Below are 13903 nucleotides of genomic sequence, written 5' to 3'. Positions count from 1 at the left end.
AAGATTATATAAAATTGGTTAATAGCCAATATATATACTAAAATTTTGAACAAACAATCTTGCCTTTGTTACTTACTAAACCGAAAGGAGGGTGATCAACTTGCAGGTTTTACTGATTTGAGCACATTTAACCCCCCGTGAAAAACCCCCTGAAAATCCATCAAACATGTGTTCTATTCGCCGCTCAATCGAGTTGTTTGGCGGGAAAACTACTGTTGCTTTTGGCATCAGCTTTTACATTGTTTTTTGTGTTGTTTTTTTTTCCGCCAGTTCTGCATTTTGCCCAATTGGAAAATATATCCATGTGTATGGGGTATGTAGAAAGGGGTAAGGGGAATTTTAGTATTGCCTGGGACTGGTACTGGTACGAGTACGATATCGTGGCAGCTGCGTCATTTTGGCATTTGGCAATAAGCAAATAAATAAATAAATCATTTGTGTGCATTGCCAGCGATATATATCGCCCCGATATAGATATGGCCAGGAATTGATATGGTGGTATATGGTGGGACTGGCATGTGTGCCATCCCACTGAGTGGATGAGTGAACCACCTTCCACTTGAAAGTGGCAGAGGAAATGGAACTTGACTGCGTTGACAGCAGGCGGCGCCAAATCGGCTGACTGCCTGCTTGTCCTCCACCTCCACAAAAATGGCACACATGGCGTATACGCGATATGCCTCCTCTGCGATTATGAATATGTTTTTCCGGGGGGGAGGCCACTAAACATATTTCATGTCGCCTGGCACTTTTATGACTCACATATATTTGTATGCATCTTTGTAAGAAACTACTTTTGGGCATTTAACAAAGAGTCCAAAGAGTCCAAACCGTAAGAAAATGGCAGGGAAAGCGTATTTCTTTAAAAGCAATTTGGCTAGTGGCATTTTCTTTTGTATATTCCCGATTCCGTTTTTCCGCTTCATCGTCGTCGTCGTCGTCGTCGACGTCATCGTCGCCTTTCAAGTGTCCATCAACATGTTTGACAAGTGCGCTGATTTGGCCACCCCACTCCAAGGAACATCCCACCCAGCATTGTCTGTGTGAGTCATTATTTGGCCATGCTTGCAATTTCCGCTGCCCAACCATTCCCAATTCCAATCCCCATTCCATTCCCGATTCCGATTTCCCCATCCGGAAGTTGTTAGTCGGGCCATGGCCATGTTATTTCGCAGTGCTCCTCCAACAACCCTAATGAATAATGCAAAAGTCTCTCTGGGGGGGCACCGAAGTGATGTAGCAGGTAACCCCCGAAAAATAAGGTTACAAAAACTCCCAACGAAGGCGGGAGCGAGAGGCGAACTCTCACCAATAAAATATTTAAATCAAATTCTTTGCCAGATAGGGGATAAAAAAAAATTTCGTGAAGTCTGCTTTAAAACTGCAGACGATGATCGCCTGTCCACTGCGCTTCTCGCTGAGATTATTATCTCAAGGTTGTCTCATCAGCGCCCTTCTCTGCGCTTCTAATCCGCGCCACCTAAGCAGTGCTCAGCAAAAGCAATTTAGAAAATGTTTTATAAATAAGCGCCCTTCTTCGCGCTTCTCACTCAGTACACTTAAGCTTCTTTCATCAAAACCAATTTTAAAAACATTTTGAAAATCTTTGAAATTATAGAAGCGAAAATACTAATACTTACATTTTCCAAGCTCAAGAAAAGATATAGACCCTGTAAAGATAAACCAATCGAATAATGTCAATTTGGCAGTCAAAGTAATTTGAGATATGTTGTAAACAATTTGTAAAATATACAACAATTAAAATGTATCTAACTCCTGTTGTTGTTTTGTTTTCTATTTGTGACAACCCCAATCACAGTATTTCTCTATGCCCTCAATTCGACCGAATGTTTATCAAGTGTTAATCCAGTCCTTTCGATGCGTAAGCCATTGGTAAACGAAACCAAGAACTAGGTAAACATTTCCCATTTCGGGACAATTAATCAAATATTTTTCCATTGAATTTCCACGAGAGTCAAGCTGGCGGGAGACAAATGTTGAACTAAGCCATATCACATGACCGTGGCCCAGGTTATTCTGGGTCCCGTCCCCGGGGCGTTAATGGGCCAACTGACAGACAGCCCGATTGATGGATGACATGTCAGGGGAAGGGGGTAGTGTGTATGTGGGGAGGGTTAGATAGGATGGTCTATTCGAGTTATGCGTGTTCGAGTGTGAGGGCAAAAACAAGGCGCTATATGTAAGTTTCGCTGGATACAGCCCCCCCCGGTTCGTTCGTACACCCATATATCTCAGCTGATGCCTCTCGCTTGTCATAAATCGCATTTGTGCATTTGCATTAGATGCAGCTCGTTGGTTGCAATGAGCAACAATGTCAAACTTACTGCCGCCATCGCCATCTGCATGCAAATCTGGCCGGGATGCTATGCAAATCCTGTTTTACAGCCACCAGACTACGACTATGACTATATATAAATGTGCTCGCTGTATATGCATGCTTGGCTTAAGAACGAAGTCTGGTCTATATCTATACGGATATAGGGACTATATAGCTAGCTATGGCTACAAGGCACCATCTTTGGCTTTGGATTTGGACTGGGGGACTGGGCTTTTATTTTGATTTTATGGCATACGACGGACATAAAATATGAATGGATTAACGCACACACTGGCACGCAGACATGCACAATGCAGCAGGCAGGCGACAAATGTGTCACTTTTTAATCCTTCCACGTCCTTAAAGATACTATGTTTGCTCTTTGGATTTCAATTTGGTTTAGAGTATGATGAATTTACTGTTGTCGTTTTCTTATGGAAATGCTGGTCAATAAATTATATATATAAATCACAATAAATACTGGATCTCAGATCTTGAAGAAGGGATTCTATATTAATAGCTTTTGTTTTTCTGCTGAGTAGCCTAGCTGTACATTATGAGAATCGCGGAGAAGGGCGCAAATATGTTTGTACAACAGGATTTCCCACATGCTTGATCTAATTCCTGAGACCATGGGAATGTCTTAGTTCCTATTTTCTCAGAGCATGTTGAAATTACTGTTATCGTTTTCTTATGGAAATGTTGATCAATAAATAATATATATATATATCAAAACATATATTGGATCTCAAATCTTTAAGAATGAATTATATTTTCATAACTTTTGTTTTTCTGCTGAGTAGCCCAGCTGTTCAGTATGAGAAGCGCTGAGAAGGGCGCAAAAATGTTTGTACAGCAGGATTTCCCACATGCTTGATTTAATTCCTGAGACTTTGTGAACGTGTCAACGTCTTAGTTCCTATTTTCTCAGCAGCCTTTGTGAAAATCTCTTGTCTCCGTGCAGCGCTTGTCTGTGTGTGTGTGTGGTCTGGTGCTCGTTGTGTGCGTGTGTATCTGTGTGTGGCGCTGTCATTTGTTTATTTTATGCCACATCGCCTCGTGTGACATCATTCAATTGACATAACGATGACGGTGCGAACTTATCAACTCGCTTTAAAGGTGTAGCGATGCCTGATATTTTTCTTGAAATTTTCATCTTTTTCATTCTTACGGTTTTCCTCTACTTGTCACCTTTGCCGCCACACTTTTGTTTACGAACAGACGTAGCAATTTTTTTTTATTTCAGCACTGTTTCTTTTAAAGTTTTTCTTTTATTTTTGGGTTAACGCCTTGAGCGAGCTGTAAACAAAACCGCAGTGAGTTTTCCACATATACATACAGTAGAACTTCGAAAACGTGAAATAAAATATATTAAATGAAAATTTACAAATTTCTATTTATTTGAATATGAATACATTTTCGATAGATCAATTTTTAGTTGTCTTAAGAACAATATATGCATTATTATCAATGGGACTATATTATTTTCATACTGCGAAAATTAACCAAAAATTTATTGGAGCTCTACTGTACTTGCTCTTTGTATATTCACCTGTTCTCCTCATCTTTGGCGCCCCGCTCTTTTATATTTAACTGGAAAATTTTGTCCCGAGCTGGGGATTTCCATGTGCAAACTAATTGGTCTGCCCTATTACCAGCCAGAGGAATTGCTTTCCAAAAAGGTAAAGTTCATCAAAAACGTGACCGGTTTAAAGTGAACGCTGCGGCGCATAAATCAACAATAAATGTTGAAGAACAAAACAAAAAATGTGGGAAAAACCAAAACAGAAAAGCAAGTTTCATACATTTTTGTACTTTTTTGGCTGCGTTTTCTGTTTGATTTGTGGAAAACCTAAGACAGGGGCGGCGGAAGGGGGGTCAAGAATGGGCGGGGAGGGGGTGTGGATGGTGCGGGCGAGACGAGACCCAGTTTGCAAAGTAAACAAACGGCAAATGAAATGCCGCCGCCGACGTCCGTCGACTGAAACTATTAAAAATGAAATGGGCTCTGCGGAGAGCACCAGCGCCCCCTTTCCAGTCGCCCAACGACGCCCCTGAATCAGAACCCTCCTCCCTTATCCTCATGAATGGACAGGGCATGGGGACAGTGGGCAACGGGACAGTGGGCCTCACAGACGATGCCGTCGGCCTTTTGCATCTATAATGCATATAGGCACGCAGAATGGTAGAAAGGGACATGGGCGTGGCTGGAGAAGGGGTCTTAGGACAGGGGTGTTTATCTATTTACTCATATGCATATATGTACAGCCATGCACATATGCACACTGCAAGGAGAAATGTCTGGCGGTTCAAAATCACTTTTTCGGCTTACCTAAAAGTATGCAAAAATAACTTTTGTTCACTTTTTGCCATTATCTTAATTGGTTTTGCAATCTTAACTATGCAGATTCTAAGAATTTAAGATATTTATGAAATTCCCATAACGCCTTCAACTTTCACGAAAGTTAGACAAAGCCGAGACTCTTAAAGTTTTCACCGCAAAAACCTTAATCTTTTGTGAAAGTTTTTCAACGTGCTTTAAAGTGGTCACATCTACGAAAAAGTTTTGTTTCAAGTGTACACAATTTTTATATATACATATATATTTTTTTTTTTGATTTAGCTCAGTTTGTTTTATATATGAGTTTCATACGTTCATATCTCCCCACAGATATGTTCATTTGCATACGCTTTGCACATTGCCAGGTTTTCCAAGCGTTTCAACGAAACTTGAAGCATTATGATGACCTATATACGACCGTATATATGGACAGCAGTATGCAATAAAAAAGTGCGTTTCAAAACAATAAGGTGCGATGTAAGTCAATGGACTCATCAATAAATAATTACTTATATATTTTAAAAGAAAAGTATACATTTGTAACTCTTCTGACAAAAAAAGCTATTTTAAATAAAGATATCCTTTGTAATTGGTTGAATGGAATACCGAATATTAAATATTCTTTTCTAGGTATAATTCGATGTTCACCACCCTTCATGAAACGCACTGTACTCCTGCTGCATATTATATATGCGACAGATAACTGCAATAACTTGGCTAAAAGAGCGCAATGGGCCAGTGTGTTTATGAAATATGCAAATGACACAAAATCGCTCACACTTTGCAATACCATTCTGGCGTTAAGCTACCTGCCACTTAACATTTCTCCACCTTGGCCACTTTAAAAACCCTTTGATTGCTCCGATCGATGGATCGATTTATTGCCCTAACGTATGGGGGCTAAAGTAAAGTCCTTGTCCCAAGTGCAAGGTTAAAACTTGGGCCATGATTGATGACGGCAAATAGAAATGGAAACCCTTTTAAGTGGCGGAAAATGAGTGGGAATTTGTCTGGGAATCCATGTAAATGCCATGTCATAAGTCAAATGGTAAGTCCTCTCTTAAAGCTTTCTTCTAGAGTGTCCAGAAATGATGTACCCATCTGAGGACATCTTTTAAGTCGAACCCCCTCCCCCATTTTTCCACTGGGTAAACACCAGATGAATGCTTTGTGTCCGGGCGTTTGCCTAATTTGTTTTTCTTTCGAGTTTAATTTGAAACCTGGACAACAAAGTCTTAGCCTTGGTTCTTCGTTCTTGGCCAACGCAACAGTTTGCTTGGTGCAAAGACCAAAAGCAAATTTTCCTTTCAGTTTTTCCGAGGGGAAATAGGGATGAAGTGGAAAATGCTGGCGCTGCGTGCTTGGAAAATGTGTTTATTTAGGATAACTTAACTGATTGTTGTTCCTGCTCTCGTGCCCATTCTTCTCGCCAACTCTCGCTTGTTGTTCTTGGCCAGTTGACAATTGGCCCCGGAGAAAAGCGTTGGGAGGAGGCGGAGGAGAAAGTGGGCGAAAGTGGGTGGCTGGCAGGACAATGGACACTCGAAGGCGCGCCACGTGCACACAAAGCGCATTGTGGGTGAAAACAGCAAGGCAGGGCAACAGCAAACAAAAAGGAAACAAGTTGGTAGCTGCTACATTTTCCATAGTTTCGAGACTAGAAGATACCCCTGGTATTTAATGGAAACTACAAGCTGGCTAAAAACGAAAACCCATTGTTGTCGAATTTCCAGTGCCGAACAATAGTTATAGGGGCTTTGGCTAAAAAAACTCCCATTGAATTTAAGCTTTATTTCAGGATCAGGAATGTGTTTTTTTACTTTCGAAACATTGTAACCCAGTATTCAGGCTAACGAAACAAAGAACTCCATATAACATTTTTACATCCAACAATTTAAAAATGGTATTGTTTTAATTTTAAGAGATTTGGATAGCTCGAATACTGAGCTTAAATCTTTAACTTTCAAGTAAAATACAACAATGTTGATGAAAAAAGTAATAAACCAATTATTTTCTTATTTTGTAATCCTTAAGAGCATGGAGTAATGGATATACTTCACCGATCCCAGATTGTCGGGTACTAAAAAGCAAAACAAAGTAGAGCCAACAAAATGGCAATGACAACGGGGGGAAAATGAATCCGCGACCTCTGTGAAAAAAAATTTCGCAGCCAACTGACCCACAATTTCCGCCCACTTGCCCCCCCTGCCCCGCCCACTTTTCCGCCCCCCCCCTTTACCACCCCCCCCCCCCCCCCCCCCTTTCCATTTCCACTTTGTTGTTATTGTTGCCGTTCTGTAATAAGCAGTAAATACGCTGAGAGCAGCGCAGTCGAGGGCCATAAATCAACGGATGAAGGAAAGGGGGCGTGGCATATTGGGAGGCAAAGTGGGCGGGGTCAGGAAAAGCGAGGAAAAAAAAAAAGAAAGGCGAGAGCAAAAAAAGCAAACGCGCTAAAAGAAATCACAGTAATTAATTAATATGCCTGGGTGTTTGTGTGCGTTGAGTGGGCCTCATAAATTAATTGCCGACGCCCTTTGTCTGGCCACGCCCACAGACGACGCTGCTCTTGCCCCCGCCCACTGCAGCGCCCCCTGCCGGCGACAGACAACAGCACTTAATCAAAAGATTCCTTTGCTTTTTTCACACTCCTTTTTTTTCGCATTTTAATTGTCGACATAAGTCGCTTTGCATTTGTTTTCCTTAGCTGTTAAATTTTTTTATGAACGGAATTAATACGGTTACCACGACAAAGACTGCCCGCTATGCGGCGCTATCCGAGCGGAATTCGAAATGGATTTTTGTGGCCTTTTGTCAAAAGACAAGAATTTCAAGAATTCAAACTCTGAATATTGCAAGCGTAGTAGCCTTTGATGTTAAGCACAGAAGTATGTGGAAAATCGTGAGCGCGGCTTTAAGGATACAAAAATGTTTTTATACAAATTTAAAAATTCCTGATAAAAAAAAAGTAAAGGCCATACTCATTGAAACCTGCTTTAATTAATTACAAGCTCCAAATTTCCGAAGAATGGTTTTGGTCTCTTAAAAATACACTTCTAAAGTTCAGTTCATAACCAATTTATTTCTGCCTTGGCTGTAACAAACTAATACAAATTTAAGACCTTGATATATTTTAGTCTATATTACAAATTTCTTTAAAAGTTTATTATAGCACTTACATTTTTGACCACACATGCATATATACATCCTTAGCAAACACAGAAAACTGCTTGCCGTAAGCAGTTCCCCGCTTGCAAGCAGTGCATTATGATTAGCTTAAGTAAATTTAATCTCCATGCGCCATGGAAGCTCTCCCACGAGATGAATATTTAAGCAAATTATGCCCATTGCCGCACCGCTGGCCAAGGGAAAAGAATAAATCGTGGCAACATATTTGGCCCGGAATCATCTTCTGCCCGGGGCTAATCCCACCCGATCTGCGAGCCCAGGTGCTGCAAGTCACTCGTCTCTGGCAGCACCGTTAAGTTTGAATTATGGCGCACATGTGGCTGCTGGGATGCCCCTTTATCCTCCGACTCCCCTCCCTCCCCTTCCCCCACCTCATCTCCACCAGCCAGCGTGTCCATGAAAATCTGACACGCATAAATCCTGCCCAGAAAAAGGAGGAGGTGGAGAAGAAGGTGCCGCAGAAGCAACAAGAACTGGGCAGGAAAAAAATGAAGTGGCAACTGCGGCAGGCAAAGGGAAACGGAAGCGGAAACAACGTAAGCGGAAGCGCATGTCTAACAAGTTGCTGAAACTATGCGGGTCGGCCAGCACTGAGGGAAAAACTATTCTCGAAGTTCAAAAAGAAGCCTTCAGTTTGTTTCGGTTCTTGAAGAAACCTTAGTGTTAAATATTTATTAAATATAAATTCTATTTGAATTTTGGTAAGCTGTCGGTTTTAAAATTACTCTTTTATAATGTAAGATCATTAGATTAAAATTTATGGCGCCCAACGTGGGGCCCTCACTAAATATGCATATCTGTACGGTATTTTTTTTATCCCCTTAGAAAAATTACTAAAAATAACTTTTTTATCTCCTAAAATTACAATTAGCTGCTTAGATTAAGATGGATTCTGTAACTCAAGATGGTATTTTCCCGAGTGTAGTGAAACAAAAAAACGGACTATGGAGTGGAAAAACAAGAGGTAGACAGCGAAACCGAGTCCGAAGTCGGAATAGCGCGAATGGCCCCCAAATGTGATTAGTGCACACGGCAAGTGGCCGAAACGGTTAAACTGGGGAAACTGGGGAAAGTTCCCGGGCAGCAGGTGCTCTCCCTCTTCCCTTTCTCCACCCCCTTCCCATTAACCCCTTAGCCGCCCTTTTGAAACAAACATATGTAGCAGCATATCCGAACAGATGTACGCCTGAATTTTCTCCCTTTCGCTCGCGCAACAAAGTTGCTAAGACGCCGGCACAGTTCAGTTTCAGTTTCAGTTTGGTAAATCCTTTTTATGCCATGTCCTTGTTGCTTCTGCTTTTGTTTTTGTTTTTGTTGTGGTTGCTCCCTCTCCGTGTAACCCCTCTCTAAGCCCCTTGCCATCCGCCCCTGGCTCACTGTTTGTTTGCCTACTTTTAGTGTTTAGCCAACGTCGCATAAAAATAGAACAGCAGCCACTGAAAAACAGCACTAGTCCATATGGCACAGTGGGTGGAACCGGCAAAGTTCTAAGAAAAATCTATTTGAAAATAAATATTCTCAAACGAACTTGATGGGTGTTCAGGGTTTAAATTTAAGTCTTACGTCAAAACTTTACAATCTATTGATCAATATGTATGTCTTGCATTTCCCGAGAAGCATATCTTTATCTTAGGACTATACCAACTGAACTGTTATCTAAAAGTTTAAAATGAGATAGCATGGTTACAAAATTTATGGGTGTCATAAATTATTCTCTCAATAAAACGCACAGAACTGAGACAGTTTATTTGGCAAATGGTTTAATAAACAAGTGGCACAACCCAAAATGTGGTTCCTAATCGCCTTAAAATCCACTGTTAATAAATTGTATGGTCGGTGGGGAGGGGAAGGGGGGGGGGGGCGATGTTCAACTTAGTGCACTCCCCCGAAATAATGAACTTTGAACCACTGTGCGTGGGGATCATTGCATTTTGCGGTTGCCACTGTGGTCGCGTTACCCAGAACAGAACTCTCCTGCTGGTTGTCGTCTGCGTAAAGGCTTAAAGTATTACAGTTACAGTAGTTTGCCAGACCCCTGCCACGCCCCCTGCCCATGCCACGCCCCCCTCCCTGCTGCGACAGAAACTCAGCTAAGCCAAATGTTGACGACGACGTTTGCTGCTTTTGGCTTTCGGCTTTGGCTTCGTTTCTACTTTTCTGCTTTTTACAGGAAAAGAAATTGGTTCTGGAGGATAAGTTAAGTATTTCGTAGTAAATACTACATCCTACTTGGTGCTTAAGTTAAATTAACTTTAAATGGAAAAGGTCGTGAGAGTAGAAGATATGTAAGTTGGATTGCAAGATAAGGTTTTCAGTAACTTGTATTGGATTGGTGATATTATTTTAACATTACTTTATAGTAACTCCTATTTTAAAAATGCCTGAATGAAGAAATGCGGAATGTACATGATATGATATGTTATTATTTATCAGGATTAATATATAACATTTGAATATACTATGGTTACTTCTACCCACTTTAAGATGTCAATCAAAAGACCTATAATCAAAAGAATTCCTCTCAGTGTATACTTCTCAGCGCAATATGAGCAACTTTTTGTTGCTGCTGTTGTAGTCACAACAAATTGCTGTAAGCTGTGAAACTAATCTTGGCAGTTCTTTCCCTTTTTCAACCCCACTTTTTTTTGGGGGGGGAGAAGGTTGGTCTGGGGAAAAACTACTTCAGCGGATTACTTTCGGATAGTTTTGTTTCCCTCCACTGACTTTATTTTTAGCGGGTCTCTGGGAGGGGTAGTGGGTCTGCAACACTCTCATTAGCCGCGAATAATTTGAGCAACAACCTTTGTGGATTTTGACCATCCACCTGGTGGACCTTTTGACCTCACGTGCGGCGCCACTTGGCCAATTTGCGTAGCATACTTACCAGCTGAACGCTAATAAGCGGTCAACTCGACACACAAAAGGCGTTTACCAACGGTACACACACGTATATGTATGTACTTATAGCATAATGTGCAAATAATTAATTGCCCGTTATGCGTGATTCTCTGTTAGAATTGCGAGTTTTTCCTTTTGCCTCAATCAATGGCCACTAAGTCCATCAGTTGCATAAGTTATCAAAGGTATTAAGCTTAATTGGGGCTTTGCTCAGGGGATCTGACTTTGACCTAAATACAGGGTTCCATAAGTATAATCACTCAGTCAAAGGATTATATGACCATTTTTAAAACACAAAACATTTCACTAAACTATAACAATGTGAAGTACATCTAAATAACCAAAGGTATCCATGATATGAAATAATCAAAATCAATTTAATTCACATCAGGGAATCTGCCTTTGAACTAAATAAAGGTTTCTATAAGTATAATCACTCAGTCAAAGGATTATATGACCATTTTTAAAACAGGACAAATTTCATTGAACTATAACATTGTGAAGTACAACTAAATAACCATAGATATCCCTGATATGAAACAATCAAAATCAATTCAACTCAGATCAGGAAATCTGACTTTGACCTTAACAAAGGGTTCTATAATTATGATCACTCAGTCAAAGGACTATATAACCATTTTTAAAACACAAAAAATTTCATTGAACTATTACACTGTGAAGTACAACTAAATAACCATAGGTATCCCTGATATGAAACAATCAAAATCAATTCAACTCAGATCAGGAAATCTGACTTTGACCCAAACAAAGGGTTCTATAATCACTAGTTCCCAATAGTCCCAACACCTTTTTAAAACACTAAATATTTCATTTAACTATGAACTGGTCAACTATATCTAAATAACAATAGGTATCCATGATATAAAATTATTAAAATCAATTCAAATTCAGGAAAACGCCTCAGGATATGCCCATAAATTAATCCACACCAATCCCATCGATATGTATATACATATACGAATATTTTCAGATTTGCTGCAAATTGGACCATTTCCATTCTATTTTTGGCTGTAATCCCTCAAGGATATCCACTCCATCACGACTGTTCAGCCATTCCCATTGAGAGAGTGCAGCGACTGACTCAATTTACCTTATCGATATGGTCCCGATTCCCCGAGTGAATCTAATAGAATAAACCAATTGCAAACACAGTGGGGGGGGGGGTCGAGTTCAGGAAAATGGTGGAAATGGCCGGGAGAAAGGTGGACGGTGAATGGGGGACTCCCCGGAAAAACTGTTGCCCATGTGATGACAGGCTCAAGTTGTCGTTGTTTTGCTTTTTGCTTTCGTTTGCCTTGGCTGCTTTCACTTTGTGCATTTCCGTCAAGCGGAAATTCGCGTAAATTGCCGGCATGTCCACTGTGGAAAAGTGAAGAAGTGGGGCGGTGGACGGAAAAGATGGGTGGGTGGAAAAGTGGGCGGTTCCGAAACAGAACGGAAGTTGATGCAAGTCTAGAAACGAGTGCCAAATGCCGGAAGCCCATGGCATACTTGGACACAGGACACGGCGACAGGGAAACAGGGAAACAGGGAGTCCAAATGGAAGGCGGAATGTGACTGTTTGCAATGGTCGACGACAAATGCAATTTTCCCAGGGACTTGGCACTACAGAAAGGGGAAAAATGCGAATGGGGGCTTAATTCCCAAGGAATGCGGATGGTGCAATGAACTGCGTATAATTTGTGGCAAAACAAAATGATGGATTCTTGGGGACCAACAAATTGATTGATGGTAAAAATTTAGAAAAAAGTTTCTCCCTGAAGATTAAATATTTTTAAATTTAAGTGAGGAAATATATTTACGGAAACCAAGTAGACAAACCTTTTATAAAATTAACTAACCTAAGCTAGGGATAATTTCAAGTTAAAGGTTTATGTTCCTTTGTCTTTTACTGAACGGTCTTTTCCGTCTTTGTTTCGAGTCCATTCCCTCTAAGCCGCCTTATCCAGCCTATCCAAATAAAGCTCATCCTATTTCTTTGCCTTTGGTTAGTATTTATATTTCACCTCCTTGGGATCTTTCTCATTTACCAACCATCTATCTATCGTTAAATCCTACTGTTTGCATCTCATCCGAAAGATCCGGGGGATTGAGAGCCCGTACTAATCCCGTATCCTGGTAGGCCCGGCCCCTCAATTACTGGACTTATGGCGGAGGATTTGCGGTGTCCGTTACCCAACCACCTTGGCTATCCTGGTTATCCCAGGTCCTTGTCCCTTAACCCGCTTTCAACTGCTTCACCTCGTTAACCCCCCACTGCCCCAAGGTTCCATTCCAATGGTGCCTCCTCCCCTGCTGGTTTTCTTTTTTTCCTACTCAAGTCCGGGGCAATCCACTCAATTTTTATTCGTTATTTTCATGTTGGCAATGCAATAAAAGGGGCCCATTCATGGGGGCTCTTTTCCTTGCCGTTAGGATGCCTAGAGGCATTGCCATTTTGCGTATTCTCCCTTTTCTTCCCTCCATTTAGGGATCCTTTCTTCGAAGGGAAGGGGGGGGGGACTTGGATGGCATAATATGATGAAGTGATTGAAGTGCCGGCGACTCGCTGGAATGACCATTAGACATGCAAAACGGCGACGTGTTGCTATTTATCCTACGTTATAGCCTTGTCCCAACCCCCACCGATTTTCGGATTTAACTGCCATTTTCATAACGGGGCACATTGTTAGGACATTTTATTAACCTTTCTTTGTTGTATGCTTTTTTTTGTCCTTTCATTCGCCGTTTGTTTGTTGATTGCTGCGTGTTAATTGGCCACGCAATGGCGACAAATTGAGTTCACCGCCCACCCACTGACCCACTCGAGGACACCTTACCAACCTGTTTACCCACTGCTTACGCAGTGCTCACTCTTTTTTTGGTGGGACCTTGCACCTGACCCCGAGTGTTTTTGGGGCCAGAGTGTCGGAGATTCATCTCCATGCCAAATGTATGCCAAGTGGCATCCGCTTGGCATAATGAGCTGCGTCTACAATTGCTCTGGCCTTGACATCTGCCTAAAAGGGTGGGTGCCGTAGCACCATAGAAACCATAACACCACCCACTAACCCGCCAACCCATCCGCCCAATGGTCCTCCTGGCACATTTGTTTTTATGTCAGAGCGCCAACGCAG

At 41.4% G+C, this 13903-nt stretch overlaps 1 protein-coding gene across 1 annotated transcript in view; it reads right to left on the bottom strand.

Moving 5' to 3' along the window:
- Positions 1-13903, bottom strand: part of Ca-alpha1T (Ca[2+]-channel protein alpha[[1]] subunit T) — a 99403-nt gene that overhangs the window by 73673 nt on the left and 11827 nt on the right. Inside the window, exon 3 of the mRNA XM_070997446.1 lies at positions 1641-1670. The gene's annotated coding sequence lies outside the window, so the exon portion shown is untranslated. The remainder of the gene's footprint in view (positions 1-1640; positions 1671-13903) is intronic.

Source organism: Drosophila suzukii, chromosome X (genome assembly GCF_043229965.1).
Source record: "Drosophila suzukii chromosome X, CBGP_Dsuzu_IsoJpt1.0, whole genome shotgun sequence".
NCBI classification, from domain to species: Eukaryota; Metazoa; Arthropoda; class Insecta; order Diptera; family Drosophilidae; genus Drosophila; species Drosophila suzukii.
Note: the sequence above shows the minus strand (reverse complement) of the source record. Positions and strands in the feature narration are given on the sequence as shown.